This window comes from Odocoileus virginianus, unplaced genomic scaffold (assembly GCF_023699985.2).
Source record: "Odocoileus virginianus isolate 20LAN1187 ecotype Illinois unplaced genomic scaffold, Ovbor_1.2 Unplaced_Scaffold_20, whole genome shotgun sequence".
NCBI lineage: Eukaryota > Metazoa > Chordata > Mammalia > Artiodactyla > Cervidae > Odocoileus > Odocoileus virginianus.
This window is the reverse complement of record NW_027224282.1, coordinates 735,748-761,924: the sequence shown is the minus strand read 5'-3', so window position 1 is coordinate 761,924 and position 26,177 is coordinate 735,748. Positions and strand designations below refer to the sequence as shown.

At 41.4% G+C, this 26,177-nt stretch overlaps 1 pseudogene; it reads right to left on the bottom strand.

Moving 5' to 3' along the window:
* Nucleotides 1-2,740: 2,740 nt before the first annotated feature.
* The window catches only part of LOC110143906 (RCC1-like G exchanging factor-like protein), a 94,013-nt pseudogene continuing 70,576 nt past the window's right edge, over nt 2,741-26,177 (bottom strand).

Genomic DNA, 26,177 nt, shown 5'->3' with positions numbered 1-26,177 from the left:
CCCTACAGATTGTAGCCCACCAGACTCCTCTGCCCATGGGGATTCTCCAGGAAAGAATATTGGAGTGGGTTGCCATGCCCTCCTCCAGGGGGATCTTCCTGACCCAGGGATGGAACCTGAGTCTCTTATGTCTCCTGCATTGGCAGACAGGTTCTTTACCACTAGCGCCACCTGGGAAGCTCCCTAAACACTGTACTATTCTTTTTTTTTTTTTGCCTTTTTTTTTTTTACTGTGGTAACAACACCTAACAGATCTCTCAACGTATTTTTAACGTTACAGTACAGTAGACTATTTGTCTAATGGTCATACCATTCAGGTATGACCTAAATCAAATCCCTTACAATTATACAGTGGAAGTGACAAATAGATTCAAGGGATTAGATCTGATAGAGTGCCTGAAGAACTATGGACAGAGGTTTGTGACATTGTACAGGAGGCAGTGATCAAGACCATCCACAAGAAAAAGAAATGCAAAAAGGCAAAATGGTTGTCTGAGGAGGCCTTACAAATAGCTGAGAAAAGAAGAGAAGCAAAAGGCAAAGGAGAAAAGGAAAGATATACCCATCTGAATGCAGAGTTTCAAAGAATAGCAAGGAGAGATAAGAAAACCTTCCTCAGTGATCAATGCAAAGAAATAGAGGGAAACAATAGAATGGGAAAGACTAGAGATCTCTTCAAGAAAATTAGAGATACCAAGGGAACATTTCATGCAAAGATGGGCACAATAAAGGACAGAAATGGTATGGACCTAACAGAAGCAGAAGATATTAAGAAGAGGTGGCAAGAATACACAGAACTATACAAAAAAGATCTTAATTTCAGATAGCCATGATAGTATGATCATTCACCTAGAGCCAGATATCCTGAACTGAACTAACAGTAGGCTATAAGCACAAAGTTGTGCAGCAGATCCCAGAACTTACTCATCTTACGTGAGTGTATGTGCCATGTGTGCTCAGCTGCTTCAGTTGCATCTGACTCTTTGTAATCCCATGGAATATGGCCGCCAGGCTTCTCTGTCCATAGATTTTTCAGGCAAGAATATTGGAGTAGGTTGCCATGCCCTCCTCCAGGGGATCTTCCCAACCCAGGAATCAAACCTGTGTCTCCTGCATCTCCTGCATTGCAGGATTCTTTACCCACTGAGCCACCTGGGAAGCCCACTTATCTTACATAACAAAAACTATATATTCTTTAAAAGCACCTCCACATTCCCCACTCCCCCAAACCCCTGACTACCACCCATTTTACCCTCTTTTTCCGTGAAGCTGACTACTTTAGATACTCATCTAAGTAGAAACATGCAGTATTTGTCCTGTGACTGGCTTATTTCACTTACCATAATGTTCTCAGGATTTATCCATGCTGTTGCATATGGCAGATTTCATTATATTTTAAGGCTGAATAATATTCCATTGTATATGTGTGTATATGCATATGTGTGCAACATTTTCTTTATCCCTTCCTCTATCAATCAATACTTATGCCATTTCTACATCTTGAAAGTGAAAGAGTTAGTCATTCAGTCATGTCTGACTCCTTGTGACCCCATGGACTGTAGCCTGCCAGGTTCCTCTGTCCATGGGATTTCCCAGGTAAGAATACTGGAGTGGGTTGCCATTTCCTTCTCCAAGGGATCTTCCCAACCCAGGGATTGAACCCAAGTCTCCTGCATTGCAGGCAGTGTCTTTACCATTTGTTCTATATCTTGGCTATTATAAATAATGCTGCAGTGAACATGGGAAAATAGACACCTCTTTGAGATCTCAATTTCAATTCTTTTGGATACAAAGCCAGAAGGGGTACTGTAGGATCATATGGCACTTAATATTATTATTTTGAGGACACTCCATACTGTTTTCCATAATGACTGCACATTCCCATCAAAAGAGCACAAGGATTCCAATTTCTCTACACTCAGGCCAACACTTCTTATCTGTTGTCTTTTTGATAATAGCCATCCTAACAGATGTGAGGTAATTTTGATTTGCAGTTCCATCATGATTAGTTGGGCTTCCCAGGTAGTTCAGTGGGAGAGTTACAGCAATGCAGGAGACCTCAGTTCGATTCCTGGGTGGAGAAGATCCCCTGGAGGAGGGCATGACAACCCACTCCAGTATTCTTGCCTGGAGAATCCTCATGGACAGAGGAGCCTGGCAGGCTATAGTTCATGGGGTCGCAAGAGTTGGACACGACTGAGCAATCAAGCACAGCACAGCACATGATTAGTTATGTTGAACAGTTTTTCATATATTTGTATATATTCCTTAAAAAAAAGGAAAAGGCAGAAAACAGACTTTATTCCAAAACAGACTTAAAAGATGTTGTTAAAGAAAAGGACACATTACATTACTAAGGCATATGTTTTTCACCATTTCTAAGTTTTCCTTCTCCAAGGCAAGCACTCCAGCCAAGCTTTCACCAGTTGTGTTCAAAACCCTTGGCCCATAAAAATCTGGCCTCACTCTTCTTCCCGAGGGGGCCTCTCAAGTCTTCTGAGCCAGGCAGTAAGAAGGGCTACAATGCGTGTGACTGCTGTGGGTCCACAGGGTCCCAGGCTGGCACCCACTGGCATTTCCAGGAAGGACCCCCATGCAGGGCTGTCCACTGTATGCCAGCAGTGCACAGAGATGGCTGAGTGAATAAGATCTCTGAAGACCAGATGTGACACCAGAAGCAACCGTGTATCCCCTGGAAGGAGCCAAGATAAGCTGATCATCTTCGACCTGCCAGGGCCACTCAGCTCTGGGTTTGGCGGATAATGGCAGCATCTGCACAGCACGCCTCACCCTGGGCTGGGGGGACAGGGACCAACTCCGGCACTTCTGGTCGCCCAGCTCCAGGCTGCATGGAGGACCCTGACACTCTCGGGCCCCATTCAGAGCCCTGCAGCCACCCTTGCTGAGCAGGCCAAGTGGTCCTGAGGCCAGGGCCAGGCTCCAAAGGATCGAGGAAGAGGTAGATGAGGGACTTGACCAGAGTCACCATGTGATCCACAGCACACACCATGTCCACGGGCTCCCCAGGAATAGTCACCCTCCATGGGAAGTACTGGTCTTCCACCCAGGCACCCTTGGATGTTCTTGCCTCACACAAATAGCTCTCTTCTGTTGGTCAGGGCAGCAAAGTGGCTGAGTCTGCAGTGAATGCAGGAAACCTGGACTCCTGGGTTGAACTCCGTCAGGCCAAAGAGAGTGGGCGGAATCGTTTCTAAAAGAGTAGTTTCCAGGAGGTTTGGTCCCTTCCCAAGAATTCCATAGCCCCAGACAAAAACGTGTCCTTCTCTGTTTAATACAGCGCAGCCTGTCCCCCCACACACAGCCTGCTTCACCCATGCCACTCCTGAGAAGGGCAAGCACCGGGGGGGACGTTCACCTGTCTGCAGTCAGTGACAGAGGCCAGCTGAAGGTACTCAGAGTTCCCCCACCTGAAGAGGCCCCCACCGGCCAACATGACCAGGTAGCAGTCCCCATAGGTATCCACCTGGATGACATTCACTCTGGCAAGGTCTCCGCCCAGCTTGTGGGCATGCTGGTGATATCATAGTGACCCAGACCTGTTTGCACACCTGTGACCCGGCCACAAGAATACACTTCTCCTTTATCCATCAGGAACAGACTGTGGTCCTGACCACAGGCGACCTGGACCACCTGTACATCGAAGTCCTGCATCCTATGAACTGCGTGACTCTCACTATAAATTTCATTCTCGACCACCTTTCTTCCACACTGCCCGTAAGAATTGTTCCCCATGCTGAAGACTCCTTCACCATCTGTCAGGACGAGCAAGTGGGCTCTACCCCAGGAGACCTGCAGCACCCGCATCTCCTGAGGTCTGTCCAGCAGCAGTGGCACAGGCGAGGGCTCCAAAACATACTCTTATCCCTTCATTTTATCTTTCCGGCTCCTGTGAAATCTGAGCTGAGAATCTTTGTTGAGCCTCATACCCCAAACTTTCATAATATCCTTGGTTTTAGAGGACAGACACGTGAATCCATAACCACAGGCAGCAGATGAAATCGTTTGGTCCAGCTCCAGGCGGTAGGGCACGGCCTGGATCCTGCAGCACGGGGCTGGGGTCCATGGCTGGCCAGCACAAAGCGGGCACACCCAGCGCCCAGGAGAAGCTGAAACCCCGCACGAAGATTCGGTCAGTGTGAGTCACATGCTCGCCCACGTACTGGAATACAGGGCACATCCGCCTCGGCCTCCACCTCCTCTCATGGGCTCCATGAGCGCCCGGCCACTGTCCATTGTCTGCGCACTGGCCCCAGCCCTTTCAGCTGGCACCCCAGCCGAGCCCCCGCTGGTAGCACCACCCTCTGTAGTTTCACACCTTAACAGCCTGTATATAGTCCTTGAAGAAATGTCTATTTAAGTCCTTTGTCTGCTTTATAATTTGATTATTTGATTTTTTTTTTTTTTTGCTGTTGAGTTGTAGGAGTTTCTTATATATTTTGTATATTAACCCCTTACCAGATATATGGTTTGCAAATATTTTCTCCCATTCCATAGGCTGTCTTTTGCCTCTTTGCTGTGGTGAAGCTTTGTAGTTTGATGTAGTCTCATTTGTCTATTTTTGCTTTTTTTCCTTATGCTTTCGATGTCATATCCATGAAATGACTGCCAAGACGCATGTCATGAAACTTTTCCCCTATGTCTTTTTTTTTTTCTAAGAATTGCTGTTTCTGGTCTTACACTTAAATCTTTAATCCATTTTAGTTGATTTTGTGTATGCTGTAAAACAAGGGCCCAATTTCATTCTTTTGCAGGTCTCATTTTCCCAACACCATTTGGGTTTTTATTTTGTTGCTTTCAATGTTTTAATTTTTATTTTTTACTGCTTTGTTTTATTTTTTAATGTTTATAAGATTTTTCCTTTTTATTTTTTCCCTTAAGTTATTACAAAATATTAGCTATGTTCCCTGTGTCCTAACACAATTTGTCAAAGAGACCATCCTTTCCTCATTGTGTACTCTTGTTGACTATACATATGTTGATATATTGCTGGACTCTCAATTATGTTCCCCTGGTGTATATGTCTATTTTTATGCCAGTACCATACTGTTTTAATTACTGTCCCTTTGTAGTGTGTTTTGAAATCAAGATGTATGATGCCTCAAGCTTTTTCCTTCTTTTTCAAGATTGCTTTGGGTATTCAAGATCCCTTGTGGTTCCATATGAATTTTAGGATTACTTTACTATTTCTATTAAAAAAAATGCCATTGGGGTGTTAATAGGGATTGTATTGAATCTATAGGTCACTTTGGATAGAATGGATATTTTTCTCTAAAATGGCCCTCAAGAATCCCTGCCCAGTGGTATTCATTCACTTGTGTAATCACTTCCCCTTGAATGTGAGCTCAATCTAGTTAATCACTACTAATGATAGAATATGGCAAAAATTATGAGATGTCACTTCTAAGATTAGGTTACAAGAAGACTCTGACTTCTCTCTAATTTTCTCTCTCCTTCTTTCTCTCTCTTTCTCTTCCTTTCAGGGAACCTAACTGCCCTGTATTGAGGCCCATATGGCAAGGAGCTGAGGGAGGCTTCTAACCAACAAGAATGGAGGAACTGAGGCCCTTAGTCAACAGCCCATGAGGAACTAAATCCTGGTAACAATAACATGAATGTACCTGGAATCAGATTCTCCCTCAGTTGAAACTTCAAATGGGGGCTTTGTGAGCCTCTGAGTCAGAAGCACCCAGCTAGGCTGTGCCCAAATTCCTGACACACAAAACTGATATGATAAATGTTTGTTGGGAGTTCCCTGACAATCCAGTAGTTAAGACTTCATGCTTCCACTGCAGGGGGCACAGGTTTGAACCCTGGTCGGGGAACAATGGAGAAGGCAATGGCAACCCACTCCAGTACTCTTGCCTGGAAAATCCCATGGGCAGAGGAGCCTGGTAGGCTGCAGTCCATGGGGTCGCAAAGAGTCAGACACGACTGAGCGACTTCACTTTCACTTTTCACTTTCATGCATTGGAGAAGAAAATGGCAGCCCACTCCAATATTCTTGCCTGGAGAATCCCAGGACAGAGGAGCCTGGTGGGCTGCCGTCTATAAGGTCGCACAGAGTTGAACACGACTGAAGCGACTTAGCAGCAGCAGCAGCAGCAGCAGCAGGGGAACAAAGATCCCCATATCTCACACAGCCAAAACTAAATAACTTAAAAAATTAAAATTAAAAAATAAATGTTTGTTGTTCTAAGTCACTGAGTTTGGGAGTAAATTGTTATGTAGAAATAAGTAACCAGCACAGTAACCACCTCCCATTTCCATTGTCACTCTCCTGATACTATGTCAGCTTCCCTTGCTTGGGGCCTCTCATTCTCCATTACCAGCTGCTCCCCTACATAGATTTCCTCTCCATCCCTCTCAGGTTCTGACTCCTCACATCAGGCTGCCCCTCCATGATAATACCTGCATCCACTTGTTTAGACTCAGATCTACCCTCTGCAGGGACACGTCCTCACCCTGTTGGATCTCCAAGACCCCAGTCTGCACCCCACAACACTCCCCACCATGGATGTCTACCTTGCTGCATCTCACCTAATGGCTTTAGGACTGGATTTTTCAGGAAGGTTAGGCAAAAGGACAGTTGTTGTTTAGTCGCTCAGTCCTACCTGACTCTTTGTGACCCCATGGACTGCCTCATGACAGGTTTGCCCTTCTTTGGGATTGGAATGAAAACTGACCTTTTCCAATGTGTGCAGTTTGATTTTTAACATATATATTGTCAAGTTATCCTCCAAAAATCTTACATAAATTTATACTCTAGTCTCTCTCCTTCACCCTGTCCTTTCCTCATCTCATAGAATGCTCATTGGTTTTTTCTTTCTAGTACTGTTTCTAGGTCTCATCCCAATGAAATGTCAAATGGTTCAATTCTTAAAACCATCTGTTGGGTTTCTCTGAACCGGCATGTCTAAATAGAGAGCTTGTTATTGTTGTTTTGTTAAGCCCCTAAGTCGTTTATGACTCTTTTGTGACCCCATGGACTATAGCCCGCCAGGTTCCTCTGTTCATGGGATTTCCCAGGCAAGAATACTGAAGTTGCCATTTTCTTCTCCAGGGGATCTTCCTGACCCAGGGACTGAACCTGCATCTCCTGCATTAGCAGGTGGATTCTTTAACACCAGGGAAGCACCCAAATAGAGAGTATTTTCCCCTTAAAATGCAAACCCTCTTTCATGCTTACTGACAGTTATGGGCTTCAATCTTTGGTCAGTGAGTTATGACGCAGAAAACTGTAAAGAAGGAAAGAGAAAGTATCTGTTTATAAAGAACAGCAGTATGCTATACAATATTTGGTGACAAGAACGTACATTTAAATTGTAGATCTACAGGAACTTTTTCAAAAAGGGTACCCTTTGTTAAGTCCTGAATTAGGACATATCGAGTCAAGAAGGAGATATGTCTTCCTCAGCCCTTCTTTTAATGTTTAGGTTGAAATTTGTGCACATATATACATTTCCTCTACTGGGAGCTCTAGCTATTCTGGTTTTATGACTCTGTTTCTTAAAAATATTTGTTTAATTAATATGTATTATTAATATAATTGTTATCAATATATAATATATGATACATTGTGTAATATATGGTGTTATATATATTACACATATACTTTACATATAATACCTAATTATGATATTATAATACATATGATATGTGACATATATGATATATAATATTATAATATATACTATGTGATATATAGTATATAATCTACTATGCTATATTACATATGTAACTTAAAACATGATATATTATATAATGACATTAAATATATAATTATTCATATATCACAAAATATAATAATATATAACATATGTTAAAATTATATTGTATAACATATAATATACATAATTATCATATATTTTGCTATGTTATACTATAATAATTATAATCCATAATCTATAATCATCTGTATTATATACCATATTTTATTTAATTACATTATAGTGTATATTGATTAATATTATATTGCTATTTTTAATAATTATATAACATTATTTGGATTAATGCATGTATATAATTTATATAATATTATATATAATATATTGTTGTTTAGTTCCTAAGTCATGTTCAACTCTTTATGACCCCATGGACAGCAGCACGACAGGCTTCCCTGTCCTTCACTATATCTTGGAGTTTGTTCCAACTCATGTCCTTTGAGTTGGTAATGTCATCCAACCATCTTATCCTCTGTCACTCCCTTTTCCTCTTACCCTCAATCTTTCCCAGCACCAGGGTCTTTTCCAAAGAGTCAGTTCCTCGCATCATGTGGCCAAAGTATTGGAGCTTCAGCTACAGCATCAGTCCTTCCAAACAATATTCAGGACTTACTTCCTTTAGGATGGACTGGTTAGATCTCCTTGCAGCCCAAGGGACTCTCAAGAGTCTTCTCCCACACCACAGTTCAAAAGCATCAATTCTTTGGCACTCAGTTTTCTTTATGGTCCAATTCTCACATCCATACATGACTACTGGAAAAACCATAGCTTTGACTAGACGGACTTTTGTTGGCAAAGTAATGTCTCTGCTTTTTAATATGCTGTCTAGGTTGGTCATAACTTTTCTTCCAAAGAGCAAGAGTCTTTTAATTTCATGGCTGCAGTCACCATCTGCAGTGATTTTGGAGCCCCCCAAAATAAAGTTTCTCACTGTTTCCATTGTTTCCCCATCTATTTGCCATGAAGTGATGGGACTGGATGCCATGATCTTTGTTTCTTAAATGTTGAGTTTTAAGCCAGCTTTTCACTCTCCTCTTTCACTTTCATCAAGAGGCTCTTTAGTTCTTCTTTGCTTTCTGCCATAAGGGTAGTGTCATCTGCATATCTGAGGTTGTTGATATTATCTCCTGGCAATCTTGATTCCAGCTTATGCTTCATCCAGCTGAGCATTTCGCATGATGTACTCTGCATATAATTTACATAAACAGCATGACAGTATATAGGCTTTACATACTCCTTTCCCAATTTGGAACCAGTCCGTTGTCTTATATATGATTCTAACTGTTGCTTCTTGACCTGCATAAGGATTTCTCAGGAGGCAGGTAAGGTGGTCAGGTATTGCTGTCTCTTGAAGAATTTTCCACAGTTTGTCATGATCCACACAGTCAAAGGCTTTGGCATAGTCAATAAAGCAGAAGTAGATGTTTTTCTGGAACTCTCTTGCTTTTTCTATGATCCAACAGATATTGGCAATTTGATCTCTGGTTCCTCTGCCTTTTCTAAATCCAGCTTGAACATCTGGAAGTTCTCAGTTCACATACTGTTGAAGCCTCACTTGGAGAATTTTGAGTATTACTTTGTGAGTGTGTGAGATGAGTGCAATTGTGTGGTGGTTTGAACATTCTTTGGCATTGCCTTTCTTTGGGATTGGAATGAAAACTGATCTTTTTCCAGTCCTGTGGCCACTGCTGAGTTTTCCAAATTTGCTGGTTTATTGAGTGCAGCACTTTCACAGCATCATCCTTTAGGATTTGAAATAGCTCAACTGGAATTCCATCACCTCCACTAGCTTTGTTCCTAGTGATGCTTCCTAAGGCCCACTTGACTTTACACTCCAGGATGTCTGACTCTAGGTGAATGACCACACTATTGTGGTTATCTGGGTCATTAAGATCTTTTTTGTATAGTTCTTCTGTGTATTCTTGCTACCTCTTCATAATATCTTCCACTTCTGTTAGGTCCATACCATGCCCATCTTTGCACAAAATGTTCCCTTGGTATCTCTAATTCTCTTGAAGATATCTCTAGTCTTTCCCATTCTATTGTTTTTCTCTATTTCTTTGCATTGATCATTGAGGAATCATTGATCACTTTTTATCTCTCCTTGCTATTCTTTGGAACTCTGCATTCAGATGGGTATATCTTTCCTTTTCTCCTTTGCCTTTAGCTGCTCTTCTTCTCTCAGCTATTTTTAAGACTTCCTCAGACACCCGTTTTGCCTTCTCACAATTCTTTTTCTTGGGGATAGTCTTCGTCACTGTTTCCTGTCCAATGTCACAAACCTCCATCCATAGGTCTTCAGCTACTTTTTCAAATCTAATCCCTTGAATCTATTTGTCACTTCCACTGTATAATTTTAAGGGATTTGATTTAGATCATACCTGAATGGTCTAGTGGTTTCCCCTACTTTCTTCAACTTAAGTCTGAATTTGGCAATAAGGAGTTCATGATCTGAGCCACAGTCAACTCCTGGTCTTGTTTTTGCTGACTGTATAGAGCTTCTCCATCTTCAGCTGCAAAGAATATAATCAATCTGATTTCAGTATTGACCATCTGGTGATGTCCATGTGTAGAGTCATCTCTTGTGTTGTTGGAAGAGGTGTTTGCTATGACCAGTGCATTTCTCTTGGCAAAACTCTGTTAGCCTTTGCCCTGCTTCATTTTGTACTCTAAGGCCAAACTTGCCTGTTAAACTCTTTGACTCTTTTTTCTTTTTTTTACTCTTTGACTCTTGACTTCCTACTTTTGCATTCCAGTCCCCTATGATGAAAAGGACATCCTTTTTTTGGTGTTAGTTCTAGGTCTTGTAGGTCATCATAGAACCGTTCAGCTTCTTTGGCATTAGTGGTTGGGGCATAGACTTGGATTACTGTGATATTGAATGGTTTGCCTTGGAAACGAGCAGAGATCATTCTGTCATTTTTGAGACTGCACACAAGTACTGCATTTCAGACTCTTTTGTTGACTATGATGGCTACTCCATTTCTTCTAAGGGATTCTTGCCCACAGTAGTAGATATAATGGTCATCTGAATTAAATTCACCCATTCCGGTTCATTTTAGTTCACTGATTCCTAAAATGTTGATGTTCACTCTTGCCATCTCCTGTTTGACCACTTCCAGTTTACCTTGATTCATGGACCTAACATTCCATTCCAGGTTCCTATGCAATACTGTTCTTTACAGCATTGGACTTTACTTCCATCACCAGTCACATCCACAACTGGGCGTTGTTTTCACTTTGGCTCCATCTCTTCTTTCTTTCTGGAGTTATTTCTCCACTCTTCTCCAGTAGCATATTGGGCACCTACTGACCTGAGGAGTTCATCTTTCATTGTCATATTTTTTTGCCTTTTCATACTGTTTATGGCAAATCAGCAGTAGCCACAGGACTGGAAATGGTCAGTTTTCATTCCAATCCCAAAGAAAGGCAGTGCCAAAGAATGTTCAAACTACCTCACAATTGCACTCATTTCACACATTATGCAAAGTAACACTCAAAATTCTCCAAGCCAGGCTTCAACAGTACATGAACCGTGAACTTCCAGATGTTCAAGCTGGATTTAGAAAAGACAGAGGAACCAGAGATCAAATTGCCAACATTCATTGGATCATCAAGAAAGCAAGAGAGTTCCAGAAAAACATCTACTTCTGCTTTATTGACTATGCCAAAACCTTTGACTGTGTATATCACAACAAACTGTGGAAAATTTTGAAACATATGGGAATACCAGACCACCTTACCTGCCTCCTGAGAAATCTGTATTCAGGTCAAGAAGCAATAGTTAGAACTGGACATGAAACAACAGACTGGTTCCAAATTGGGAAAGGAGTACATTAAGGCTGTATATTGTCACCCTACTTATTTAACTTATATGCAGAGTACATCATGAGAAATGCAGGGCTGGATGAAGCACAAGCTGGAATCAAGATTGCCAGGAGAAATAACAATAACCTCAGATATGCAGATGACACCACACTTATGGCAGAAAGCAAAGAAGAACTAAAGAGCCTCTTGATGAAAGTGAAAGAGGAGAGTGAAAAAGTTGGCTTAAAACTCAACATTCAGAAAACTAAGATCATGGCATCCAGTCCCATCACTTCATGGCAAGTAGATGGGGAAACAATGGAAACAGTGACAGACTTTTTTGGGGCTCCAAAATCACTGCAGATGGTGACTGCAGCCATGAAATTAAAAGATGCTTGCTCCTTGGAAGAAAAGCTATGACAAACCTAGGCAGCATATTAAAAAGCAGAGACATTACTTTGCCAACAAAGATCAGTCTAGTCAAAGCTATGGTTTTTCCAGTAGTCATGTATGGATGTGAGAGTTGGACTATAAAGAAAGTTGAGTGCCAAAGAATTGATGCTTTTGAACTGTGGTGTTGGAGAAGACTTTTTTTTTGGAGAAGACTCTTGAGAGTCCCTTGGACTGCAAGAAGATCCAACCAGTCCATCCTAAAGGAAATCAGTCCTAAATATTGTTTGGAAGGACTGATGCTGTACCTGAAGCTCCATTACTTTGGTCACCTGATGCTAAGAACTGACTCATTGGAAAAGGCCCTGATGTTGGGAAAGATTGAAGGCAGGAGGAAAAGGGGAAGACAGGATGAGATGGTTGGATGGCATCACTGACTCGATGGACATGAGTTTGAGCAAGCTCCGGGTGTTGGTGATGGACAGGAAAGCCTGGTGTGCTACAGTTCATGGGGTGGCAAAGAGTCAGACACAACTGAGAGATGAACTGACTGAGTGTTCATGGGGTTCTCAAGGCAAGTATTCTGAAGTGGTTTGCCATTCCCTCCTCCAGTGGATCATGTTTTGTCAGAACTCTCCACTATGACCCATCCATCTTGGGTGGCCCTACACAGCATGGCTCATAGTTTCATTGAGTTAGACAAAGCTGTGGTCCCTGTCCAAGGGACTCTTAAAGAGTCTTCTCCAGCACCACAGTTTGAAAACATGAGTTCTACCACACTTAGCCAGGTGGCACTAGTGGTAAAGAACCTGCCTGCTAAGGCAGGAGATGCCTGAGACAAGGGTTCGATCCCTGAGTCAGGAAGATTCCCTGGAGGAGGGTAATGGCAACCCATTCCAGTATTCTTGCCTGGAGAATCCTATGGACAGAGGATGCCTGGTGGCTACAGTCCATAGGGTTGCAGAGTCAGACACGACTGAAGTGACTTAGCATGCACTCATGCACAGCATTCTTTATGGTCCAAACTCACATCCGTACATGACTACTGGAAAAACCATAGCTTTGACTATATGGACCTTTGTCAGCAAAGTGATGTCTCTGCTTTTTAATACACTGTCTAGGTTTGTCACAGTTTTTCTTCCAAGGAGCAAGCATCTTTTAATTTCATGGCTGCAGTCACCATCTGCAGTGATTTTGGAGCCCAAGAAAATAAAGTCTGTCACTGTTTCCATTTTTTTCCCATCTATTTGCCATGAATTGATGGGATCAGATGTCATGATCTTTGTTTTTTGAACATTGAGTTTTAGGCCAGATTTTTCACTCTCTTCTTTTACCTTCATCAAGAGGCTCTTTAGTTTGTCTTCCTTTTCTGCCATAAGGTGCTGTCATCTGCATATCTGAGGTTATTGATATTTCTCCCAGCAATATTGATTCCAGCCTGGCATTTTGCATAATGTACTCTACATGTAAGTTAAACAAGCAGGGTGAGACTATACAGCCTTGATGTACTCCTTTCCCAATTTTTAACCATTGTTCCATGTCTGGTTCTAACTGTTGCTTATAATATAATATAATATAAATAAGTATTCATATATATTAAAATTAATTATAAACAAAACATTATATATTACATTATATCTTATATATTATATTGTATATTATATTATCATATTGACTTCATATATTATAACATAGATAATGTATATAATACAATTAATTAATGTGTGCTATATAATAATATAGTATATATTCATATATAATTATAATACATTGTACATTATATATTACATTATATACATTAAACAATATACTATATGTAGTTATAATATATATTATATTTAAAGTAAAATACATAGTTATAAATATTATTATATAGTATATATTATATAATAAAAATAATAAAGCACTTATGAAATTCTGTTAATTCATCCCATCCTTACAACAGCATTATGGGCTTGAAATTTCTGCCCCTACTTAACACATGGGGAAGAACTGAACCTCCCACCATGTGACTTACCCAAGAACATACAGCTAGTTAGTGGCAAAACTGGGAGTGGAACTCAATTCTTCTGACTCCAGACCCTGAGATCTTTCTACACCATTGTACTAGCTCTCTGAGTTCTCCTTCAAAGAAGTGTTCCAGAAGACTGAGCTCCGCTTCCAAAGTGGATCCTGAATTGGTAGGAACCTCTGCCCAGCATGGCAGACTCAATCTGGCCTGGTTTTCAGTTGTTTGGAAGTGATTTGTCCTAGGATTTACCTGCAGCTCTTTATTGCATCATTACAATACAGTTTTTTTTAATGTCTTGGGTACACCAAGATTATTACTGAAAAATACAAATTAAAAAATTGGTATATTAAACAGAAAGCAAAGAGAGAAAAATCCAAAATGTTCATCAGTAACACCATGTTGGGGATTGGTTTTGCTGTTTGGTGGTGAACACCTCTGGTTTATTTAAGAAAATAAACCAGATGTCATTGAAACAAATTAAATGTTCTTCATAAGGGACTGGTTAAATAAACTGCAGTATAAGGAAGTATTATATAGATGTTGAGAAAAGAATAAGACAAATCAATATAAGGAGTAATTTCCAAGCTATATTGCTAAATTAAAACAGATTAAAAGGGAAAAAACAGTGTCAATAGTACCCTATCATTTGTGATATATTTATATATGCATAGGATAATAGAATATCTCCAGAGTGATACACAAAAATTAGAAATGATGAATGTTCCTGGGAAAGACAAATGAGTGACAAGGATGGGATGGAGACTTCCTTTTCACTATCTCTTTATACCATTTTTTTATACCATTTGAATTTTTACCATACACCTGTGTTACCTGTTAAAAATATTTTTAGTTATACAGTGCTTTACATTTTTAAAATATTTTTAAATATATGACTTTATTTAATATACATGCAATTCAGGTAGCAAATCTTGTGCCTTTCTCATGGAGAACTTCAAACTGGTTTCTGCTCAACCTACTTTCCAGCTTCCCCTCTCTCCACTCCCTGCACACTCTAGACACACCTTAGAGAAGACTGATCTACACTTTCCCTCTCTCCTGCCAGCAGGGCCTCCAACTGCACTCTCTTCTAATTAATGTAACTAGGTACTGTGTTCCATAATTACAGGGTTTGTCAGTGAAATCAATAGTTGCCTCCCTTGTGACAATGACATTTTAGCTCCCTCAGTCTCCCCAGAGCCCAGCAGCTTCTCTGTGCCTACAACACTCCCAAGACTATCAACATGTTCGTTGGCTCTCACTCATGTTCACGCATGCAAGTAAATGAGCAGATTCTTAAATCACATGATTTCATACACCCTATCCATGATTATTGTTGTTATTTAGTCACTAAGTTGTGCCCGACTCTTTTGCAATCCCATGGACTGTAGCCCACTAGCTCCTCTGTCCATGGGATTTCCCAGGCAAGAATAGTGGAGTGGGTTGCCATTTCCTTCTCCAGGGGATCTTCCCGACCCAGGGATCAAACCCATGTCTCCTGCTTGGCAGGCAGATTCTTTGCTGCTAAGCCACATGGGAAAACCCTATTCATGATTATTTGGAGATAAAATTACAATCAAATATGTATTTTTAAGACTTTATCAAGGTATAGTTTCAGTTCAATTCCATTCAGTCGCTCAATCATGTCCAACTCTTTGTGACCTCATGACTGCAGCACGCCAGGCTTCCCTGTCCATCATCAACTCCCAGAGCTTGCTCAAACTCATGTCCATTGAGTCGGTGATGCCATCCAACCATCTCATCCTCTGTCATCCCCTTCTCCTCCTGCCTTCAATCTTTCCCAGCATCAGGGTCTTTTTCCAATGAGTCCGTTCTTCGTATCAGGTGGCCAAAGTATTGTTTATGTATTACAAAGGATTGCTTACATAATACAAAATCCAGCATTGTATGCCTATGATTAAGTGATTTTTAGTAAATGTGATTTACTAAATCACATTTAGTTAATGTGATTTACGTGATTTTTACTAAATACAAATATGTATTGTTTACATATTACAAGGTGTAGTTTACATATTACAAAATCCAGCATTGTATGCCTATGGTTACGTGATTTTTAGTAAATGTAAAGAGTTATATTTTTTAATAATGTTTTTCATGTATTCTTTTGATGATGACCTGAAGAACATAAGATATCCTACATCATATTAGATTTCTGATACGACTCAATTTCTTTCTTCTTTTTTAAAAAATATTTTATTTTTTGGCCACTGCATGTGGCCTGTGGGATCCTGGTTCCCTGCTCAGGGATCGAACCCATGTCCCCTGCAGTGTAAGTGTGGAGTCTTAACCACTGGACTGCCAGAGAAGTCCCTCGATTTCTTTCTTCTGACTTCAACTCCCAAATTTGTTTCCTGCCCTACTCCTTAATGAAAGAGATCTAATTCTATTGTTCCTTGAAAGAGATCTAATTCTATTGTTCCTTAAAACCAGAGCATATCAGAATTGGTAGGACCCTTAGAAATCAACTAGAGATGGGAAAGTTTGCCTAAAGTCATATAACAGGCAAATAGTAGAGTCAGGGCTAAAATCCAGGATTCTTGCCCGTAGCCCCCAAAACTTCAAATTATGGGACAGAGCCTCTTCTCTTAAGTGTTGGTAGTGTCCTGGAAATCAATACACCAACTACCATCAATCAATTTGTCCAGCTAAATCTAAAGATCTGATGATAGAGGAAGGGCTTGGGTTGAGGGTGGGCCTAGAGAACAGGTAGGAAATATAAGCTCTTTCCTTCATGATTCTTCTGGGTGAATTTCTTTCTTCTAATTTAGCATGATTAACCAAGATAGTTTCTTTTCTGTCCAGAGAAGGACCTTATAATCACTAGTCAAGAGTATCTATTATTATTATTATTGTTGCATTTTCTCCAGTATATGTTAACAAGATGTGAAGGTGGTATGAAACAGTAGCAAATGAAACCAACAAAGTCACTGCTGTTTTTGTCAAAAAATACGCTAAAATTAGCCTCTATTCCCCATGGATTTGAGCCAGAGAAAGCAATTTTGCTTCTCATTTTGTTTTTCTAGCAATCAGTTTGTAACAATTAAGCTATTGGTAATAAAGCAAGAAGTACACTTTATATATTTTTATGACCAAAACACATTGTTTTCTAACTTCAATGATAGTGGCAAATGTTGTCACCATAGTAGGAAGGACCTTGCCAACAACAGTTCTGAGGTACTGAATATGGCATTCTGAACTTCAGAGGAAAACTCCAAAGTGTTCAGATTGACACAGAATCACTGTCAACTGTTTTTTCTAATTTTTATTAGAAATCATGCTTTCCCCCCATAATTCCCATCTAAAAATGTATCCTAAGAAAAAGCAGATTTTTATGTATAAAGATATTCATCAGAATTTTTATGAGTGAAATCTTGGAAATAATTAGAAGTAATTAGAAGTGATTAAATAAAATATGATAATTCCATAAAAGAGAATTTTATGCATCCATTGAAGTCATGTTTTCAAATATTTTGTTCATTTTTTAAAATGTTTTCCCAGGTGTGTCTTAGAGATGACTATAAGATTTTTAAAATATTTATTTATTTGGCTGCACCAGGTTTTAGTTGCAGCATGTGGGATCTAGTTCCCTGACCAGGGATCAAACCCGGGCCCCCTGCATTGGGAGTGCAGAGTCTTAGCCACTGGACCACCAGTGAAGTTCATAAAAGAGAATTTTATGCAGCCATTAAAGTCACGTTTTCAAATATTTTCTCCATTTTTATTTTCTTTATTGAGATATAATTTATATAACATAAAATTCACTGGTTTAAAATGTATATATTCAAAGCTTTTTAGTGTATTTACAAAACTGTGGAATGATCACTGTAACCTAATTTTAGAACATTTTAAACCCCCCAAAGAGAAACTTGTACCTATTAGCAGTCACTCTCCATATCCCCAAATAATAAATTTATAAGAAAATTCAGGACTGCCCTGGTGGCACAGTGGATAGGAATGTGCCTGCCAATGCAAGGGACACGGGTTTGATCCCTGGTCCAGGAAGATCCCACAGGCTGCAGGGAAACTAAAGCCCATGTGCCACAATTACTGAGCCTGTGCTCTAGAGACCCCGAGCCACAACTAAAGAGCCCCTGTTCCCCACCTACTGAGGCCGGCACACCTAGAGCCCATGCTCCGCAACAAGAGAAGCCACTGCAATGAGAAGCCCACGCGCCCCAACAAAGAGTAGCCCCTGCTCACTGCATCAAGAAAAAGCCCACACGCAACAGTGAAGACCTAGGGCAACCTGAAATAAATAAACAGCTGTTCAAAAAAAAAAAAAAGAAGAATATAAATAACTCAAAAGACGGCTGGACAAAGGAAAAGCAATCACAGAATAGGGGATACAAATGAATAATATACATAAGAAAAGATGTTCAACTTGGTAGGTGATAAAGGAAATCAACACAAGAAACACTTTCCCCCTAATCAGATGGGCAGAAATTAAAAAGACTGATAAAGTCTGGTACTAGTAAGGGTGTGGGGAAAGAAGTATCCTCAGACACTGCTGGCAGGAGTCTGAATTGTTAACAACTGTTTTTGGAAAATAATCTGAATCCCTTTATTTACTATTTTTAAAGCACATATCACTGGGGTCAGCAACCCCACTTTGGAAATCTATCCTATAGTGATTAAAGGAGTATAAAGAACCAGTATGTAAGGGTATATGTACAAGACTGGTTTCTACAGGGACTGCAAATTGCAGAGCAGTGTGTATAGTATGATCCTACCTTTGTGGTGGGCACTGCTCTTGGCATAAGCAATACATGCCTACTTTCAGGCCTCCCAGTAACCCTACGATGGCAGATAATAGTCTCACTCTCCATGGGGAAGCTGGGGCTTGGAGAAGTGAAGCAACTTGCTTTGGGTCTTATACACAGCTACCAAATGGCAGAGCCAGTACTCATACCTAGGTCCACCTGACCCCCAACCAAGATATCTGCCAAGAATGATAACTTCCTCCTTTATTGGGGGGAGTGGTTAATCTTCAGGGACATCAGTTTTTAAGATGCAATGTGAACTCCTGTCTCAATGAAAGGGGTGGAAGTTTGTGATGCTAGAATTGGGTGAGAGAATAGTAAGTGGGGGATTGGATTGTGGGGAACATATAAAATTCATTAATTTATCCATCCAACAAATATTTATTAGCCTTTACTATATGACAGGTACTGTTCAAAGCATGGGGAGGGGATTCATCAATGACCAAGCAGAGAAAAATCTCGGCCCTTGAAAACTTACCTTTGGTGGGGATGAGGCAGACAATTAACAAATTATACTTTCTATAACAAAATATACTCAATATATAATTATATTATATAATATAAATCTATATAAAGATAGAGATACTATGGAAATGGTGAATAGAGCTATAGAAGAAAATTAAACAGGGAAAGGGAGTGGGGAGATGGGGGTGTTGGAAGCGATATTGTGATTATAGAAATGGTGGCCAGAAAAGGACTCATTGAGAAGGAAATATTTAAGCAAAGAGCTGAAGGATATGAGACAGAGCAATGCAGATACATGGCAGGGGGCGGGGTGGGGAGGGAGGCAGGAGAGCATGGCAGCAGAGAGAGCAAGGGACAAGGTGGTAAAAGTCTATCTATTATGTCCAGTGAGGAGGGAGGAGGCCCAGGGGCTGGGACTGAGGGAGGGAGGGGGAGAGAAGTGGATAACAAGGTCAGAGAGGGATCTGGCAGTCAGACTACATGTGCAGAGGCTTGGGGGTCATGAATTTACCTTGTCCTCAGAAGGAGATGGGGAACCATTGGCGTTATAAGAGAAGAGTGACAAGATGTGACGACTTTTTTTTTTTTTTTTTACTTTTAAGAGGGTCACTGTGGCAGCTGTGTTGGAAAAAAAAAAGGGGGGGGGGGAGGCAAGCATGGAAAAAGGAAGACCAAATGGAAGACTAATGTAATGATTAAGGAAAAAGGTGATGGTGGCTTTGATCCAGGTGGTAGAGGGGAGATACAAGAAGTGGTTAGATTCTGAATATATGTTGCAGGTAGTCAACAGGGTTTGCTGATTATTTAGATGTCTGATGTGAGAGGAAAAGTCTTTGCATGAGAAGCTGGAAAATTGGACTTACTATTTACTGAGATGGACTTCCCTGGTGGCTCAGCAGTAAAGAACCTGCCTGCCAATGCAGAAGATGTAGCTTCAATCCTTGGGTCAGGAAGATCCACTGAGAAGGAAATGGCAACCCACAGGAGAGGCAACCCACTCCAGTATTCTTGCCTGGAGAATCCCATGGACAGAGGAGCCCGGTGGGTTACAGTCCATGGGGTCGCAAAAGAGTCAGATATGACTTAGCAACTAAACAACAACTGTTTATTGAGATGGGAAGGGACTGTGGGAAGAGCAGTCTGGTGCGGGGAGTGGGGGGCAGGGGAAGTGGGCATACAAGCCAAGGGTTTGACTGACTGGTATGAACTCACAGGGACAAGCCACTTCAGAAGACTCACCAGCTTCACTCCTTAAACCCTGTTGTGAACGAAACCCAGATAGCTTAGGACTAGCTTACCCACGTCCAAGGAGCAGTGGCTGCGTGGGCACAGGAGGGCCGAGAGGAGCTACTCCACATTCAAGGTCAGGAGGGGCGGCCATGAGGAGATACCCCTTGTCCAAGGTAAGGAGCAGTGGCTGCGCTTTGCTGGAGCAGCCGTGAAGAGATACCCCACGTCCAAGGTAAGAGGAACCCAAGTAAGATGGTAGGTGTTACGAGAGGGCATCAGAGGGCAGACACACTGAAACCATAATCACAGAAAACTGGTCAATCTGATCACAGGACCACAGTCTTGTCTAACTCAGTGAAACTAAGCCATGCCGTGTAGGGCCACCCAAGATGGACAGGTCATGGTGGAGAGGTCTGACAGAATGTGGTCCACTGGAGAAGGGAATGGCAAAAACCACTTCAGTATTCTTGCCTTGAGAACCCTATGAACAGTATGAAAAGGCAAAATGATAGGATACTGAAAGAGGAACTTCCCAGGTCGGTAGGTGCCCAATATGCTACTGGAGATCAGTGGAGAAATAACTCCAGAAAGAATGAAGGGATGGAGCCAAAGCAAAAACAATACCCAGTTGTGGATGGGACTGGTGATAGAAGCAAGGTCTGATGCTGTAAAGAGCAATATTGCATAGGAACCTGGAATGTTAGGTCCATGAATCAAGGCAAATTGGAAGTGGTCAAACAGGAGATGGCAAGAGTGAACGTCGACATTCTAGGAATCAGCAAACTAAAATGGACTGGAATGGGTGAATTTAACTCAGATGACCATTATATCTACTACTGTGGGCAGGAATCCCTTAGAAGAAATGGAGTAACCATGGTCAACAAAAGATCTGAAATGCAGTACTTGGATGCAATCTCAAAAACAACAGAATGATCTCTGTTCATTTCCAAGGCGAAACCATTCAATATCACGGTAATCCAAGTCTATGCCCCAACCAGTAATGCTGAAGAAGCTGAAGTTGAACAGTTCTATGAAGACCTACAAGACCTTCTAGAATTAACACCCAAAAAAGATGTCCTTTTCATTATAGGGGACTGGAATGCAAAAGTAGAAAGTCAAGAAATGTCTGGAGTAACAGGCAAATTTGGCCTTGGAGTACAGAATGAAGCAGGGCAAAGGCTAACAGAGTTTTGCCAAGAGAACGCACTGGTCATAGCAAACACCCTCTTCCAAAAACACAAGAGAAGACTCTACACATGGACATCACCAGATGGTCAACACCAAAATCAGATTGATTATATTCTTTGCAGCCAAAGATGGAGAAGCTCTATACAGTCAGCAAAAACAAGACCAGGAGCTGACTGTGGCTCAGATCATGAACTCCTTATTGCCAAATTCAGACTTAAACTGAAGAAAGTAGGGGAAACCACTAGACCATTCAGGTATGACCTAAAAGTCAAATCCCTTATGATTATACAGTAGAAGTGAGAAATAGATTTAAGGGACTAGATCTGATAGACAGAGTGCCTGATGAACTATGGACGGAGGTTTGTGACATTGTACAGGAGACAGGGATCAAGACCATCCCCATGGAAAAGAAATGCAAAAAGGCAAAATGGCTGTCTGAGGAGGCCTTACAAATAGCTGTGAAAAGAAGAGAAGTGAAAAGCAAAGGAGAAAAGGAAAGATATTCCCATTTGAATGCAGAGTTCCAAAGAATAGCAAGGAGAGATAATAAGCCTTCCTCAGTGGTCAATGCAAAGAAATAGAGGAAAACAATAGAATGAGAAGGACTAGAGATCTCTTCAAGAAAATTAGAGATACCAAGGGAACATTTCATGCAAAGATGGGATCAATAAAGGACAGAAATGGTATGGACCTAACAGAAGCAGAAGATATTCAGAAGAGGTGGCAGAAAATACACAGAAGAACTGTACAAAAAAAAATCTTCTCAGATAATCACGATGGTATGATCACTCACCTAGAGCCAGACATCCTGGAATGTGAAGTCAAGTGGGCCTTAGAAAGCATCACTGTGAACAAAGCTAGTGGAGGTGATGGAATTCCAGTTGAGCTATTTCAAATCCTGAAAGATGATGCTGTGAAAGTGCTGCACTCAATATGTCAGCAACTTTGGAAAACTCAGCAGTGGCCACAGGACTGGAAAAGGTCAGTTTTCATTCCAATTCCAAGAAAGGCAATCCCAAAGAATGCTCAAACTACCGCACAATTGCACTCATCTCACATGCTCACAAAGTAATGCTCAAAATTCTCCAAGCCAGGCTTCAGCAATACATGAACCGTGAACTTCCAGATGTTCAGCTGGTTTTAGAAAAGGCAGAGGAACCAGAGATCAAATTGCCAACATCCGCTGGATCATCAAAAAAGCAAGAGAGTTCCAGAAAAACATCTATTTCTGCTTTATTGACTTGCCAAAGCCTGCCAAAGCCTTTGACTGTGTGGATCACAATAAACTGTGGAAAATTCTGAAAGAGATGGGAATACCAGACCACCTGACCTGCCTCTTGAGAAACCTATATGCAGGTCAGGAAGCAATAGTTAGAACTAGACATGGAACAACAGACTGGTTTCAAATAGGAAAAGGAGTATGTCAAGGCTGTACTTTGTCAGCTTGCTTATTTAACTTATATGCAGAGTACATCATGAGAAATGCTGGGCTGGAAGAAGCACAAGCTGGAATCAAGTATGCCAGGAGAAATATCAATAACCTCAGATATGCATATGACACCACACTCATGGCAGAAAGTGAAGAGGAACTAAAAAACCTCTTGAGGAAAGTGAAAGGAGAGTGAAAAAGTTGGCTTAAAGCTTAACATTCAGAAAACTAAGATCATGGCATCTGGTCCCATCACTTCATGGGAAATAGATGGAGAAACAGTGGAAACAGTGTCAGACTTTATTTTTCTGGGCTCCAAAATCACTGCAGATGGTGACTGCAGCCATGGTAAATTAAAAGACACTTACTCCTTGGAAGGAAAGTTATGACCAACCTAGATAGCATATTAAAAAGCAGAGACATTACTTTGCCAACAAAGGTCTGTCTAGTCAAGGCTATGGTTTTTCCAGTGGTCATGTATGGATGTGAGAGTTGGACTGTGAAGAAAGCTGAGTGCCGAAGAATTGATGCTTTTAAACTGTGGTGTTGGAGAAGACTCTTGAGAGTCCCTTGGACAGCAAGGAGATCAAACCAGTCCATCCTAAAGGAGATCAGTCCTGGGTGTTCATTGAAAGGACTGATGCTGAAGCTGAAACTCCAATACTTTGGCCACCTGATGTGAAGAGTTGACTCATTGGAAAAGACCCTGATGCTGGGAGGGATTGGGGACAGAAGGAGAAGGGGATGACAGAGGATGAGATGGCTGGATGGCATCACCGACTCAATGGACATGAGTTTGAGTAAACCCCGGGAGTTGGTGATGGGCAGGGAGGCCTGGCATGCTGCGATTCATGGGGTGGCAAAGAGTCGGACACGACTGAGCGACTGAACTGAACTGAACTGAGCTTACACTCAGGGATACCCTGACAGTGAGGGCCGAAGCCATCCTTTTCATCCTGAGGTGATACTGAAAGTTTTAATTGCTCATTCGTGTCCGACTCTTTGTGACCCCATGGACTGTAGCCCACGAGGCTCCTCTGTCCATGGGATTCTCCAGGAGAGAATACTGGAGTGGGTTGTCATGCCTTCCTCCAGGGTACCTTCCTGACCCAGGGATTGAACTCAGGTCTCCTGCATTGCAGGTGGATTCTTTACCATCTGAGCCACCAGGGAAGCATCCTGAGGTACATCTGACTAAAAGCAAAAGATGAAAAACAACAAATTTAAAAACTAAAATTTTCTTATATATCTGTACAGTGAATATAAATGGAAAGCCCAGCACCAGGCATTATGGAAGATGCCACAAGGAAAGGTGTCTGTGGATGGTGGAGAGCAATGGCCTCTCCCAAGTAGAGAGATGGGAAATCATGGTAGGCAGAATAATACCACATCTTAACACAGTGGCTTGCTTTCCAGACAAGATTTAAAGGTTGTGAGCCTTCACCAATTTTTCCAGGGGAAGGAGAGCTCATTTCCTTTCCCTGACAGTTGGCCCTTAAATTGGGAAGGATTCTCCTTCTTCACTCAGTGTCACTTTTACAGCTTCCTCTGAAGACTTCCTACAATTCCCGCTCTCAGATTTTCCATTTGTGTCGATGTTTGCATCACATGCAAAAATCTTTTAGAAATCCCAGTGTATTATAGGGCTCCCCAGGTGGTGCTAGTGGTTAAGAACCCGCCTGCCAATACAAGGGACAGGAGACCCGGGTTTGATCCTGACTCAGGAAGACCCCTGAAGAAGGGATTGGCAACCCACTCCAGTATTCTTGCCTGGAGAATCCCATGGACAGAGGAGCCTCTTGGCTACAGTCCATGGGGGTCACAAAGAGTGGGACAAGACTGAGTGACAGAGCATGCACGCACAACATATTATATGATTCCAAAGCATTAGTGCCACCTGCTTGTTAAGCAGGCAAGGTCCTCCTGTGTGGTGTGCTGACTCAACTTGCCCACAAGTAGCACACATCTAAGAGGAGGATAACTAACTTTATCCAGAGAAACACAACCTAAGAGCCATAAAAAGATAGAAAATATAAAATATGTTGTGAATTCGGACCTGCATCCCTCCCATCTTCCGGGAATCAACCAGCCAGGCAGGAGCCAAGCAAGGGCTTTGCAGAGCACCTTTCAAACTTGCACCAGCAAACACCATCCTCTCTGCCTATTACCCATCACTATTCTGACAAATTACCACAAATTTTGTGGCTTAAAGCAACACAGATATATTTTTTCTTACAGTTCTGGAGGTCAGAAGTCCTACAGTCAGAATGCATGTAGGGCAGCACTCCTTCTTGAGGCTCTAGGAGAGAATCTGTTTCCTTGTCTTTTCCAGCTTCCAGAAGTATTCACATTTCTTAGCTTGTGACCCTTTACCCCGTCTTCAGAGCACATCACTGCAACCTCCACTTCCATCATCACATCTCCTTTTCTGAATCTGACCCACTTGTCTCCCTCTTATAAGGAGCCCTGTGATGGGGACTTCCCTGGTGGTCCACTGGTTAAGAATCCACCTTGCAATGTAGGGCATGTGGGTTCCATCCCTGGTTAGGCAACTAGGATCCCACATGCCACAAAGCAACTACTGAGCCCGTGCATGCCACAACTAGAGAGTCCGTTCACTGCAATGAAAGACCCCGCATGATGCAACTAGGACCCAACAGAGTCAAATAAATAAATAAAAGGGCCCCTGGATTATGTTGGATAATCCGGGATAATCTTCCCATCTCAGGATTCCTAACATAGTAACATCTACAATGTCTCTTTCGCCATGTGGGGTAACAGTTACAGGAGTTTTCTGTAGATGTTCTCTATCGAGTTAAGGAGGTCCCCCCTCTATTCCTAGTGAAGTGAGAGTTTTTATTCTGAATGAGTATTGCACTTTATTTAAAAAAAAAAGCACTTTTTCTGCATCAGTTGAAATGATCATGCAAATTTTCTTCTGTGGATATAGTGGATTACATACATTAATTGTTGAATATTGAATTAGCCTTGCATCCCTGGAATAAACCCCACTTGGTCATGGCACATGATTATTTTAATACACTGTGGAAATCTATTTAATAATATTTGTTAAGGACCCTTGCATCTATATTTATGAGAGTTATTGGTGTATAGTTTTTTGTTCAGCATGTGATATT